Below are 14,966 nucleotides of genomic sequence, written 5' to 3'. Positions count from 1 at the left end.
TCTAACCCTAACCCTAATCATAACCTTAACCCTAACCCTAACTCTAATCACAAACCGAACCCTAACCCTAACCCTAACCCTAACCCCAATCCTAACCCTAATCATAACCTTAACCCTAATCACAAACCTAACCCTAACCCTAATCCTAACCCTAATCACAACCCTAACCCTAACCCATATCCTAACCCTAATCCTAACCCTAATCCTAACCCTAACCCTAATCACAAACCGAACCCTAACCCTAACCCTAACCCTAACCCCAATCCTAACTCTAATCATAACCTTAACCCTAATCACAAACCTAACCCTAACCCTAATCCTAACCCTAACCCTAACCCTTATCCTAACCCTAACCCAAATCATAACCTTAACCCTAATCACAACCCTAACCCTAACCCTTATCCTAACCCTAACCCTAACCCTAACCCTAACCCTTAACCCTAATCAAGAAGATGGCCTTCAACACCCCCACCGGGCATTACGAGTACCTGGTGATGCCTTTTGGACTGACTAATGCTCCAGCTGTTTTCCAGGCATTGGTTAATGATGTCCTGAGGGACATGCTTAACCGTTTTGTGTTTGTCTACCTGGACGACATCTTGATTTTTTCTGAGACTCTGGATGAACATGTTCATCACGTGCAGGCTAAATTGCAAAGCTTGCTGGAGAACTCATTATTTGTGAAGGCGGAGAAGTTTGTGTTTCACGCTTCTTCGGTTCCATTCTTGGGATACACCATTGCCCGAGGAAGTATCCAGATGGATCCAGCAAAGGTCTTTGCTGTCACATCCTGGCCTGTTCCCGATTCCCACAAGCATCTGCAACGGTTCCTGGGTTTTGCCAACTTTTATCGCCGCTTCATCCGGAACTACAGCTCCATCGCCGCCCCCCTGGCGTTCCAGACCCTCAAGTCACGCTTTACGTCAGCACCCATCCTTCAGTTTCCAGACCCTGATCGGCAGTTCGTAGTAGAGGTGGACGCGTCCGATGTGGGAGTAGGAGCAGTGCTGTCGCAACGCTCGGCAATGGACGAGAAGCTTCATCCCTGTGCCTTCTTTTCCAGGCGACTCTCTTTAGCGGAGAGAAATTATGACATTGGTAATCGAGAACTGCTGGCGCTTAAATTGGCCATGGAGGAATGGCGCCACTGGTTGGAGGGAACCAAAACACCATTCTTGGTCTGGACTGACCATAAGAACCTGGAATACATCCGCACAGCTAAAAGACTGAACTCTCGCCAAGCCCGCTGGTCCTTGTTTTTCACCCGCTTTAATTTTACCCTCTCCTATCGCCCTGGGTCCCGTAACGTCAAGCCAGACGCTCTGTCTCGGCAGTTCCAGGAATTGGAGGAGTCCGCTGTGGGTCCTGCTTCAATCCTTCCGAGCCCCTGTGTTGTTGCTACCCTGACATGGGAGATTGAGGAGAGGGTCAGGCGGGCAGGAGAGAATCAGCCAGGTCCCAGTTCCTGTCCCATTGACCTCTTACACGTTCCAGCTGATCTGCACTCTGACATGCTCCAGTGGGCCCATTCTTCGAAGCTCACCTGTCACCCTGGGATCCAGAGGACCAAGGATGTACTCCGACAGCGTTTCTGGTGGTCAACTATGGAGAAAGACACCAAGGACTTTGTTAACGCCTGCCAAGTCTGCAACCACCACAAAGCTTCTCATCATGCCCCAGCTGGTCACCTTCATCTGCTTCCTATCCCTCACCGCCCATGGTCCCACATCTCTCTGGACTTTGTTACCGGCCTCCCTCTCTCTGGGGGCAACACTGCTATTCTGACTGTTGTCGACAGATTCAGTAAACTAGCACATTTCATAGCTCTGCCAAAGCTTCCCTCTGCTAAAGAGACTGCCAACTTAATGTTGAATCATGTCTTCAGACTGCATGGACTTCCGAGGGATGTGGTTTCAGACCGGGGTCCTCAGTTCACCTCCATATTCTGGAGGGAGTTCTGCTCTCTGCTTGGCGCCACAGTTAGTTTGTCTTCTGGCTTCCATCCACAATCTAATGGGCAGACTAAAAGGAAGAACCAGGAAATGGAGACAGCTCTGCGCTGCCAGGTTTCCAAGAACCCCACCTCATGGTCGCAGCAACTGCTGTGGGTAGAATATGCCCACAACACCCTGACCAGTTCAGCAACTGGACTCTCTCCATTTCAGTGTGCATACGGCTTCCAGCCCTCACTCTTTCCAGCTCAAGAGAAGGAGGCTTCCTGTCCATCGGTGGAGGCATACATCCGCCGCTGCCGCAACACATGGTCAAGAGCCAGAGAAAACCTCATCCGCTCGTCAGCCCGCAGCACAGCATCTGCCAACCGATGTCGGTCCCAAGCTCCTGTTTACCAGGTCGACCAGAGGGTGTGGCTTTCGACCCGCGACTTGCCACTCCGAGTGGAATCCAGGAAGCTGGCACCCAAGTTTATTGGCCCATTCCCTATTGAAAGAGTGATCAATCCAGCAGCAGTCGGACTACAACTCCCTCGGTCCATGCGCATCCACCAACCTTTCATGTTTCTAGAATAAAACCTGTACGGGAGAGTCCTCTGTGTCCCGCTGCTGACCCTCCTCCGCCTCCTCGACTGATTGATGGGGGTCTCACTTATTCAGTTCATCGTCTGATCTGCTCTCGCTGCCGGGGAAGGGGACTCCAATATCACATTGACTGGGAGGGTTACGGGCCTGAGGAGAGGTCATGGGTCCCCAGTCGACACATCCTTGACACTCGCCTCATCCGTGACTTTCACCGCCGCAACCCGGATCAACCATCTGGAACACTTGTTGGACCTAGTGACAGAGTCAACTCCTCTTCCTCCTCTGCCGCATCAGGGATTGACAGAGACGAGGAAGTGACATCCTTCGGAGAGACCTGCTCTGTGTCAGAATCTGAAGAGGAGCCAGGGTCGGACTTCTCAGAGGATGATGTCAAACCAACTTCTGTACATAGCATGGCTCTGTAGTAGAGGAGTCCAGGTGCTAAACTGGTCTGCCTGCAGTCCTGACTTTTCACCAATGGAAAACTTTTTGAGCATCATGAAACTAAAGATACGACAAAGGAGACCCTGAACTGTTGAGCAGCTGAAATCTTCTATCAGGCAAGAATGGGACATTTCACTTTGAAGTCCAGAAACTGGTCTGCTGGGTTCACCAACGTTTACAGAGTGTTGTTCCAAGAAGAGCTGATGATGAACATGTCTCTGTACCAACTGTTTGAAACGTGCTGCTGCATCAAATTTAAAATGACTGAGCATATATTGTTATCAAACAATAACATGTTTAAGTTTTTAAATCCCAATATGTGGTCTTTGCACTATTTTCGAACCTTAAATATGGAGTCTACACGTGTTTGATGATGAGCAGATTGATCAGTGGGGGCCTCAGTTTTCTCCCAGTCAACTCTGTGGATGTAACACATCTTGGTTAAAGTACAACCTTTGAAATTATAATGACTGGTGCAAAATCATTAAACCACAAACTGCAAGAATCTAAAAATTTTATATAAGATAATGACAAAGACATATACTTCAGAGGAAACTGTAGAAAGGGATGTGGAACCTGCACCCAACAGGATCAAATCTTTGTATTTAAAGTCATTACCTTTCCTCAGGAGAATGGCGTCCACCTTTGAAAGACATAGGCTGTTTCCGAAATCGCCTACTATACTAGCAGTACGTACTGATATGTCCAAAATTCAGTATGTAGTAAGTAGTATGTGAACAAGAGCAAAATCTGCAGTAAGCCAAAACTCCCCGGATGTCTACTGATTCGGGAAAATATCTCAGTATGCATCGGACCAGTCTGCCTCGCGTACTGTTTCCCATAATGCACAGCGCTCGTTCTGCTTTTTCTTTTTCCTCATTTTTTGACGGGATGAAATCTGTTTTTGGGTGCTGTGAAAGTTATCAAATTACATATAAACCACTTCCTAACTTTTTAAATCATAAATGGATGCTAAATAAGCATTTTATTTATCGGCTTCGCCGTTGTTTATTTCCGCTTTCCGAAACCGGAAATCCAGCGAAGTCTGGCTCAGCATGCTGCATGACAGATCGGACAGAACAGTCATACTACATACTAAATTCAAATGCAGTATGTAGTAGGCAATACCTACTGCCTACTACATTAGTAAGTAGTATGTAGCAGGCCGTTTCGGAAACAGCCATAGGGTGACCCATAGAGGAGTTACTCTTCAGGGACACACAGCTGGGATCAGAAGAGTCCGGTCTGTGTCAGAATGAATAAAGATGGAACAAAGCATGAACAAAGGGTTTCATCTCAGTCCATCAAAATTTGAAATGTAAGACACATTGGGCCTCATTCACTAATAAATGCGTAGAAATGTTCTTACTCTGTGCATAAAATAAGTGCTTATGCGAATTCACCATCAGATTCATGACACGTGCGTACCAGCCAATTTTGTTCTCACCACTGTGTGTATATTAGTGAATCAGAATCATTCTAAATTGACAGCTGCGTGCCCGCAACATGCAATCAGCATACTACCACTACCAGGACATCTGTTTGGTGCATTAAAATGCTGAATTTCACCTCGGCAGAAATAGAGGTGACTGTTGTGGAGGTTGAGGGAAGAAAACCAACACTTTTCCGAAGCGTGGGGGGGGGGTCAAACCATATTCTCAAACCAAGTGCTGTGTTATAATCAGAATGAGATGATTAAGGTTTGCAGTGACTTTCAGGACACTACACTGTTCAGGAGTGATGTCATTGATTGTTTTTTACTAGTGTATCTTTTCGGCAGTACACTTTGTAGACGGTCCCTGCCAACTCTCCTCACCACCTATAGCGCATAAAGACCAATGTTATTAGCCCAACGGAGAGACGGCCTATATTGATGAAAATTACGCTGTAGCTCATTGTCTGTCTTACACTGATGGGAAAGAGATATATTTTGTGTTTTTACCACCTTTCATTAGCAAGTTATTGATCCGAGAAGGTCGAAATTTGTCAATATCTTTCTAACTTTACCTGACTTTGATAGTTAAAGATGTCAAAAAGTAAATGAAGTAGACAGCATAGTTAAACCCGACCCGGTTCTTAGTTTAGCTCTTTAGTTTCTCTTATTCACCTTCTTTTCTATTTAAGTTTGGGTATAGTTTGTTAAGTCCATTTGAGTGTGTGATAAGATTTATTTTCCTTTTGTTGTTTTTCTTAATTATTATTTCACATATCCCATTTTTTTTTGTCTCGTTCATCCTTTTTGATGTTTATTAAAGCAAATGAGTTTGTGCATTCATTAATAATACTCGTTTGCTTTCCTTTGTTGATTTTCCTAATTAGTTATTTTGTTTAGGCTATTAATACATTTAATTTAGTTTTTTTGTATCATTTAGTTTCTATTATTATTTCTGTTAAAGGTTGCATGTATTTCAGTCTGGTGGTTCCCTGCAGGGCAAGCTTGTAACGTTTGATCTGTTTTTGTGTGTTCGACAGGTGCTGTGGACCTCAACGAGCGGCAGTCCCTTCACCTAGTGGTGGCATTTTACACAGTCTTTGGTTGTTGTGTTGTCACGATGTGGGGGTAGTTGGATTCTTCCCCTTTTGATTTTCATGGTAAGCTACAGCCTTGTCCCCTCCTTTTTCATGCCTCTGCCTGCTGCAGTCTCCTTAGGGAACCACTGACTGTGCACTACTGATACATTTTGAACCCTGCAGCCAATTTTAGGCGAATCTATTTTGATTTAAATAAAATATATATTTTTTTTATTAACAAGATCTCTCTTGAACGGAGTTAAGAGAAATAGCTGGTTCGAAATTGAATGTCTTATGGGTGAAATTCCCCTAGGTGGTGTTGCCAACACCTGTTCCTTCCCCACTCTCCTGCCACAAATAATAAACTAATTTGTTAAGGCAAAAATTCATCCAAATCAATATTCAGATAAGCAGATATAGGTGCAGCACAATATTAAAAGGTGTTTCGGTTGAAATTAATTAGTCTAATTCAATGGTGCCCACATGTCCAAAAGAAACTGTGTTGAAGTGCTCTCTTGGATTCCACAGAAGTAGATAAAACATTCAAACTGGCCTTCTCTGGTGTGCTTTCAGTGGAAAATGGAAAATACATGAAATAGTGCCCTCTGCATGCCCCTTTAGTGCGTACAATGTAAAAAAAGAAAAGAAAAAAGTGCCTTTTGGATGCCCTTTGAATGTATTAAACATAATGAACGTGCCCGCTGGATACCCTTCAAATGTTTAAAACGTAAAAAAACCCGAACATACATACAAAGTAACAGATCATTTATATTGTGCAGTAAGGAGGAAAAGGGAAAATAAAGGACAAAAGGATTCTTTGCACGTGCCATGCTATACCATGCTATACAGATGTAGGATAAATGTAAAAACAAACAATGTAGAAAAAGTTTTGTTTATCAGGGGTTAGGAAAGTCAGTAAATTTGGAAAAAGAACATGATTTGAAGGTAGAAATGTCAGATCTGGGTTTTTTGGTTATTCACACTTAAAGTAATCACATTTAGGCTGGACCTATTCATGTCACAGTTAATCTTAACAAAGGCTTAAGTGTTTTTATTAGAAATAATTAATACCATAAACAGTAGAAACCAGCCCTGTATTTTCTTTAAATAATGAGCTCATTAAATCACCTAAATCAGGAGTGTTGGCAGGTATTAGACGTTGTAACTTAGTCCATGGTTATGAATGCCGCCTAAACTTAAAAATCAAAATAGGCCAAAACAACAATACAGTGCTGATGCTATGAAAAGTCAAAATATTATTCTGTCGTCATAAAATATCTCTTATTTGTCAAATTGTGTTTGTTGATGCTGTCCGGCCACGAGGGGGAGCACTAGGCCAAAGATCCGGAGGAAGAGTTCTCGGCGGGAAAAATGACAATCCGCCATCTTTGATTTCACATTTAACTTTTTGAAAGGTGCCTTTACCCGGGCGAAGTGGAGCTGTTACCGAAGTCTGGTGTCTACATTAGGAGCCACGCAGGCTTAGTGAGTAAGCTTCGTCAGAACAGGAACACACAGAGGCAGCAGGGAGCGTGTTTGAAGCCGAAGACGCGTGTCGAACAGGCTAAATGTTGAACACTGTGGAGCAGCAGCTAATACTTGGAATATAGTGTACAGTTGTGATACATTGTGACGTAAGCTGCGATGGCCGAGTGGTTAAGGCGTTGGACTTGAAATCCAATGGGGTCTCCCCGCGCAGGTTCGAACCCTGCTCGCAGCGAAGTGGAAACATTTTTTCATGTGTTTATTTCATAGACCGTATAAAATGGTTTATTCAAGCTGTAGAAATTTGTCTGAAAGCACGGAACGACTGTTTATTAGCTGAAGAAAACAAGTGGAGAGAAAGTCAACATACTTGACTGGTCCTTAGCCTGTTGAACCAGCCAAATGCGACTATACTCATAGGTGAATAGGAATTAGTGCAGAGAAATAAGATGAAATTATATATATATATACACTACTGTTCAAAAGTTTGGGGTCATCCAGACAATTTTGTGTTTTTCATGAAAACTCACACTTTTATTTATCAAATGAATTACAAAATGAATAGAAAATATAGTCAAGACATTGGGAATGTTAGAAATAATGATTTTTAGTTGAAATAAAATAATTTTGTCCTTCAAACTTTGCTTTCATCAAAGAATGCTCCCTTTGCAGCAATTACAGCATTGCAGACCTTTGGCATTCTAGCTGTTAAGTTGTTGAGGGAATCTGAAGAAATTTCACCCCACGCTTCCTGAAGCACCTCCCACAAGTTGGATTGGCTTGATGGGCATTTCTTGCGTACCATACGGTCAAGCTGCTCCCACAACAGCTCAATGGGGTTGAGATCTGGTGACTGCGCTGTCCACTCCATTACAGACAGAATACCAGCTGCCTGCTTCTTCCCTAAATAGTTCTTGCATAATCTGGAAGTGTGCTTTGGGTCATTGTCCTGTTGTAGGAGGAAATTGGCTCCAATCAAGCACTGTCCACAGGTTGGACAGTGCTTATGGCATGGCGTTGCAAAATTCATTATTCAAAATCCCTTTTATTTTTTACAAATCTCCCACTTTACCTGCACCAAAGCAGCCCCAGACCATCACATTACCTCCACCATGCTTAACAGATGGCGTCAGGCACTCTTCCAGCATCTTTTCACTTGTTCTGCATCTCACTATTCTTCTGTGTGATCCAAACACCTGAAACTTTGATTCGTCCGTCCGTACTTTTTTCCAATCTTCCTTCTCTTTTTCTGGCCATTTTGAGAGTATAATCGAACCCACAAATGTGATGCTCCAGATACTCAACTAGCTCAAAGAAAGTCCAGTTTTACAGCTTCTTTAACCAGCAAAACTGTTTTCAGCTGTGCTAACGTAACTGCACAAGCGTTTTCAAGATGTTTCTAATCATCCATTAGCTTTCTAAAGCAATTAGCAAACACAATGTACCATTAGAACACTGGAGTGATGGTTGCTGGAAATGAGCCTCTATACACCTATGTAGATATTCCATTAAAAACCAGACGTTTGCAGCTAGAATAATCATTTATCGCATTAACAATGTATAGTGTATTTCTGATTAATTTAATGTTATCTTCCTTGAAAAAAACAGTGCTTTTCTTTCAAAAATAAGGAAATTTCTAAGTGACCCCAAACTTTTGAACGGTAGTGTATATATTTTTTTATGTTATGTTTTTTTTTTGTAGGATTTCAGATTATTTATTTTCATTTTTTATTTTTATATACCTTTTTATTCCACATGAACAGGACATAGGCTACATCTTAAACATACATTATGTATTATTACCTATTATATTACCTACAGTATATATATACAAACACACACACACACACACACACACACACACACACACACACACACACACACACACAAACACACACACACACAATAAATAAAAGAAAGAAGACTACCACAAACAAAAACAGAAGGACGACAGAGGTTGGAGGGCATCAATAAATACTTAAAGAATGCTAGAAGTTCATGTAAAGTGTAAATTCATGTTGTTATAGGTGATTATAAAAAATAACCATAACAATCATTGAACTAATATAATATTTACTCTAGTAAGGAGTTCAAGAAGGATCTAACTCTATCCCAAAATCCATTTAATCCCTGATCATGATGTATTAATGTGGCAGCAGCTCGTTCCATCCCGATAAGGTCTACAAACTCTTCTAACCAGCTGCACACACCAAAACAGGTTGGAGTTTGAATCTTAGGGATTTCAGATTGATGTAATGTTCACTTAATCCATGTTGAATCAGGGTTGTTATTTTAAGATTTTATGTCATTCTTCAGTAAACAACCACCAACAAAAACATTAACACATGTATGTTAGTGTTTATAATTATTATTTTGATGTTCTGCAGGCATATCCAGGCTGAATGGGATTATGCCCTCTCCAGTGACCTCTGACATCTCTTCCCTGTTACACGGGTCCAGAAAACGTCCAGGCGGTGGCATCCAGGAGGCATCCTTATCAGAGGCCTGAACCATCTCAACTGACTCCTTTAGATGTGAAGGAGTTGCGCCGCTACTCGGAGCTCCTTCTGGAGGTAATGTTCTAGAAAATTCACAGTGAGAGTGGAAGGTGTGATGGTGTTTATGTCATTCAATCTTTAGCTGTGTGAGAGGGTGTCTCTGGAGCAGACTGCTCTGAAATTTTCTAGAATATGTGTGTACGTGTAAACAGGGCTGCTAATGTCTTCAGATTTAATGTTTGGTATGTATTAGAGGCTGGTTAATTTAAAACAAAAACGCAACATTCAAAAAGAGTGTAAAGATATTGTTGCGTTTTGGGTGGCTGAAAAGGCGTTTTCAGTACTAACAGCAAATGCACGTGCACAAATAACTTTCACAGCAATGTCATATGAACACAGATTTTTGAAAATCACAAATATAAGACTTCGCATCAGGGCTGTGCCATATCATACCATCCACGATAATACCGGTATACATTTTCACCTGATAAAAAGTGTCCTATGGCAATGTCAATGATTTAGTGACCAGATGAAGAATGTTGCTCCGGAACAAAGTCCGAAGAGCTCCGCCTCCTCCTAGTGTCACAGCTCATGTTAATGTTTACAGTGTCATGTCATGTTCACACCAGAAGCGAATGATCGCGCTATTCATGCAAATACAAACAAAATCATGTTTTGTGTTTACAAGCTTAATGAGCGGGAATGACTTGCTCAATTCATGGGTCAAAATCACGTGTTCACAAGTGCCCCAGATGTAAGGTGGTCCCTCGGGTCACGCCAACCGCCACACCAGTCTGTTGTTATCAAACAAGGTTGAGCTAGCAGACATTGAATGGAGAATCTGGTTATGCTAAAGAGGGGCTCTCTTCCTAGTACAACCAATAGCTGGAATCAAGTGATGGACAAAGGTTTTCACAACTTACCAGGTAATCCGACCTCCTCTATCACTTTCCTCACAGTGAGCTCCTGTTTATTCCCGATCCCCTAAAAAACAGGTAGAGTCACAAAGTTCCAGGAAGCCGCACAGAGATATAATCAATGTGTCTGATATATTTCAGATGAATGAATTTCTGCTGGTCCTTATGTCATCACATACGTCACTAGAGTTTCTGCCCACTGATTGGCTATCGCAGCACAAATGATTTGCTGGAGTTCAGATTTTTCAACTCTCAGGAATTTTTCACGTGTATAATAATGCAAATGAATTTGCGCCATTCACTTGCACCGCCAGACCATTCGCATATATATTATTCGCGTCTCTACATTGACTTTACAAGTAATTCATTAAATTTACCTCTCTTCTCTCTAAGTTTGATGTCGGCTGATAACAGCTGCATTAAGTGGGTGTGCTCGCAAGAACTGAATCTATTTGGATCTGTCTGAGGCTTTAACATCAGCTGTGTGCTGGAATGGCTCAAATCGGTTTAACTTGACTAGCAAAAAATCGTCATATACTGTATATTCTTATTGCAAATTATCTTGAAATAACGTGATATAATTTTGGGACTATATATCGCCCACCTCTACTTTTCATTTTTAATGGGGCCAGTCTCGTCTAAACAAGTTTGTAGATGAATTTGATTTTTTACATCAAGGTGTGTTTGTGTTTAATCTCTGAAATCATAAACCTTCAGAGAGTCAAGATGAGGAAGCCAAACCTCTGCTGTTCAGTCTCTCACCTCACAGTGTTGATTTTATTTCTGTGTGATGTGACCACCTGCTCTGTCCGGCCTCTAACACCAGAACAAAATGTCCCTGTTCTTCAGCAAGAGGTCTCTCTCTCTCGCTCCCTGTCTCCCTCTCTCTCTCCTGGCAGGAGTGAGGTGTCAAACAGTTCATCACATATGGTCAGAGTTTGAGCGTGTTGTGTTTACGTGGAGCTGCTGCTTGTTGTTCATGTGGTTATTTATCACAGAGAGAACAGCAGCTCCATGCTGGTAAGCTGTCTGCTCTGCATGAAGACTCATAAATACAAATCTAAAACTAAGAGAAAAAAGCATCCCATGAAACTCTTAAAGAGGTTTTACTTGCTAATACCAGTCACCTGTCAGTCCCAGGTATGTCCTGTCTGACCCTGCCCTTCTTCCTGCCCTCTGTGACTCTAAATAGGACCATCATTTTCTAAATGAACATCATGCTGTGTTGAAGAAGAATTGAAACTAGAGATTGAGACCACAAACTCATTAGTGTTTACTGAGGAAATAAATCAGCTGAGGAGGAGCACCATTTCTCAGACTGATAAACAATCAGAGGGGTCGCCCCTGCTGGACATTAGAAAGACTTAGACGATAGATTTGATGTGATAATAGTAGAGAATCAAACATTTTTTTATACCTGTTTCGGCAACAAAAATGTTACCCCCGAGTCAAAAAAACGGTTATTTTAAAAAATGTATTACCACTGTGCAAACAGTGAGGGAACAGAAAAAAACACAGACTAACCTACGGCAAACTGTTAAAGGGAAAGTGGGATTTGTTTTTAAAAGTGTAGTTGTGTGAAGTACTCATCAATGGTAAGTGTATTACACACAGAGAATCAAGGTCAGGGTTAGACTATCAACCTCTACAGTGTAGGATGAAGGAGAGTAGGATGTAGAATGTAGGAGTGTGGGGATGTAGGGGTCTAGGATGAATGATGTAGGAGTGAATGATGTAGGAGTGTAGGATGTAAGAGTAGGATGAAGGAATGTAAGATGTAAGATGTAGGATGTAGAATGTAGAATATAGGAGTGCAGGTTGTAGGAGTGTAGGATGTAGGATGTAAGATGTAGAATGTAGGAGTGTAGTGGTGTAGGATGTAGGATGTAGGAGTATAAGTTATAGTGTAGGTTGTAGGAGTGTAGGAGTGTAGGGGTCTAGGATGAATGATGTAGGAGTGAATGATGTAGGAGTGTAGGATGTAAGAGTAGGATGAAGGAATGTAAGATGTAGAATGTAGAATATAGGAGTGCAGGTTGTAGGAGTGTAGGATGTAGGATGTAAGATGTAGAATGTAGGAGTGTAGTGGTGTAGGATGCAGGATGTAGGAGTATAAGTTGTAGTGTAGGTTGTAGGAGTGTAGGATGAATGATGTAGGAGTGAATGATGTAGGAGTTTAGAATTTAGGATGTAGGAGTGTAGGATGAAGGAATGTAGGATGTAAGATATAGGATGTAGAATGTAAAATGAAGAATGTAGGAGTGTAGGGGTGTAGGAGTTTAGGGTGTAGAAGTGTAGGATGTAGGATGTAGGATTCAGTGATGCTGCATGTTGAAAGCCATGATTTTGGAGCTTCAAAATAGGTGAGCATTTTCAGAGCAGATCATTTGCCAGACTGTTGTGGGTTTCTGTTCTACCTGTAATGAATCCTGCTGCCTGTAGCAGGCACTGTCGGGTGTTTAAAATGACAGGCTTGTGTTTGTGTGTTAATATAGGAGGGGGCGGTAGCTCTGAGTGTATACAGTAATTATTACAGCTCACACTTCATTCTCTGTAAATCCTGTTTCCATTATCTCCTCGCTGCTAATTTCATGCTAATGTATTCAGCTGCTGCAGGATTTTCACAGAACTAACCCAGAGGACTCCCAAAGTGGAGGAGAAACACACACACACACACACACACACACACACACACACACACACACACACACACACACACACACACACACACACACACTCACACACTCACACACTCACTCACTCACTCACTCTAATCCAGCTGTTTGTTGGGCCTCATCTAAGTGTCTTTTCTAATCACTGAATCAATAACAATCACGGCAGAAATTAAATAAGCTTTCCATTGTTTCTGGTGTTTTATTGGAGGAGAAATGTTCCATCACAGCTCAGTTATGTATTAACCTCCTTCACAGTCAGAGCCTCAGCTATGTTCACATATTCTAATACCTAACTGTTGTCCAAAGCTGCAGCAGGTTATATTTTCAGGGGATGTATCTGTGAATTATAGAAAGATAAAACAGAGCGTATCCCCCCATGCTGAGCCAACATGCTCACTGAAAGGTGGTTTCATATCTCAGTTTCAAAGTTGACCCATTTTTATGTTTAAAAAAACAAAAAAAAAAGGTCAAACATCATCATTTAGATTTGTTTTAAAAGTCTGATTTTTCACTGTAAAAAACTGAGTCATATCAGTTTGTGTAGGTGACCATGTCAGGTCACTAATACTCCCAAACCTCCTTCTTTTTTATGATGCCTAACAAACCTGCTGCAGAATGCTGTCAAAAGGAACTACCTTACTGTTTTTCTAAGTTAAACTCTGTATTTTTGTTCTGTTGTAGGTTTCTCTTTGACAGTTAAGAGATATACCTAAAGATTTTCGGGTTATTTACAAGTCTGAAAAAATGTCCTCTTATGTTACATTCACTCCACATGCGGATGTTTGCGCTATTTGTGCGAATAGAAATGTGAGAATGTTTTGTGTTTCCTCGCTTAATTCGTGCTAATGACTTGCTCAATTTGTGAATCAAAACCGCGTGTACACGAGTGCCCAAGACGCACATTTTTGGGAGCGGGGTTCCTATGACACACTAGTCTGTTGTTATCAAACAAGGTTGAGCTAGCAGAGATTGAATGGGCAAGCTGGGTATGCTAATGGGGGCAGAGCTAACTTCCTAGTACAAGCGATAGCTGGATTCAAGTGACAGACAAAGGTTTTCACGATTTACCAGATAATCCGACCTCCTCACTCACTTTCCTCACAGTTAGCTCCTTTTTATTCCTGATCCCATAAAAATAAGACTCACAAAGTTCAGGGAAGCCACACAGAGATATAATAAATGTGTCTGATATATTCCAGATGAATGAATCTCTGCTGGTCCATTCGTCACACCATATGTATTCGGAGGATCTACGCTGATTGGCTATCATGGTGCGATAGATTTGCTGGAGTTTTCGTCATTGCCGCCGCCAGACCAATACTCGAGTCTATTCGCATCTATGCGTTGACTTTAAATATAATTCATTTGCACAAATTACTTTATTCTGGTTTTTAATCATCCCACTGATCAACAGGCTACCATCCAAAGACATAAGCAAGTTAACAAAATATGGATTTTCAAGTGTTTTTTTTTTTTTGGGCTTAAAACTACGGTCCCTCCAAGTCCACTGCTTGTAGCGCTTCCATGTCAGAGGTATATTCTTATCAGCCTCTGTGCAGTTGAATTAACATCAAACGGAACATTTTCATTTGTGGTTAAAGCCCCGTCACACAGGATTAGTATCACATGGGGACCTCTGATTATTTGTAATAATTGTGGAGGATGTCTGTGTTTTTAATCTTGTGCAATCCGACCATGTCTGTGATTTGTGAAGTAAAAGTCCATGTACTGTATGTCCTAAAGATTTTAATGCACATTCTTTGTGGAAGTTTACCATCTTCTTTTATTCATAAAGAGTGTGGTGCTGCCCCCAGAGACAAGGTGCAGCGCCTGAATGTTTTTAAATCAGAAATCAGTAAAGTCGAGTAAATTACAGACTTAACTTATCAAGTCTGAATG

The 14,966-nt window shown here is 41.7% G+C and overlaps 1 non-coding gene across 1 annotated transcript; it reads left to right on the top strand.

The window, feature by feature from the left end:
• Positions 1 to 7,130: 7,130 nt before the first annotated feature.
• On the top strand, positions 7,131 to 7,212 carry trnas-uga. The gene has a single exon. It is a non-coding gene; the product is annotated as a tRNA-Ser (tRNA).
• Positions 7,213 to 14,966: the final 7,754 nt, after the last annotated feature.

This window comes from Notolabrus celidotus, chromosome 5, assembly GCF_009762535.1.
Source record: "Notolabrus celidotus isolate fNotCel1 chromosome 5, fNotCel1.pri, whole genome shotgun sequence".
In the NCBI taxonomy this organism is placed as follows: Eukaryota; Metazoa; Chordata; class Actinopteri; order Labriformes; family Labridae; genus Notolabrus; species Notolabrus celidotus.
The sequence above is the reverse complement of the archived record's forward strand: the minus strand, read 5'-3'. Positions and strand labels throughout refer to the sequence as shown.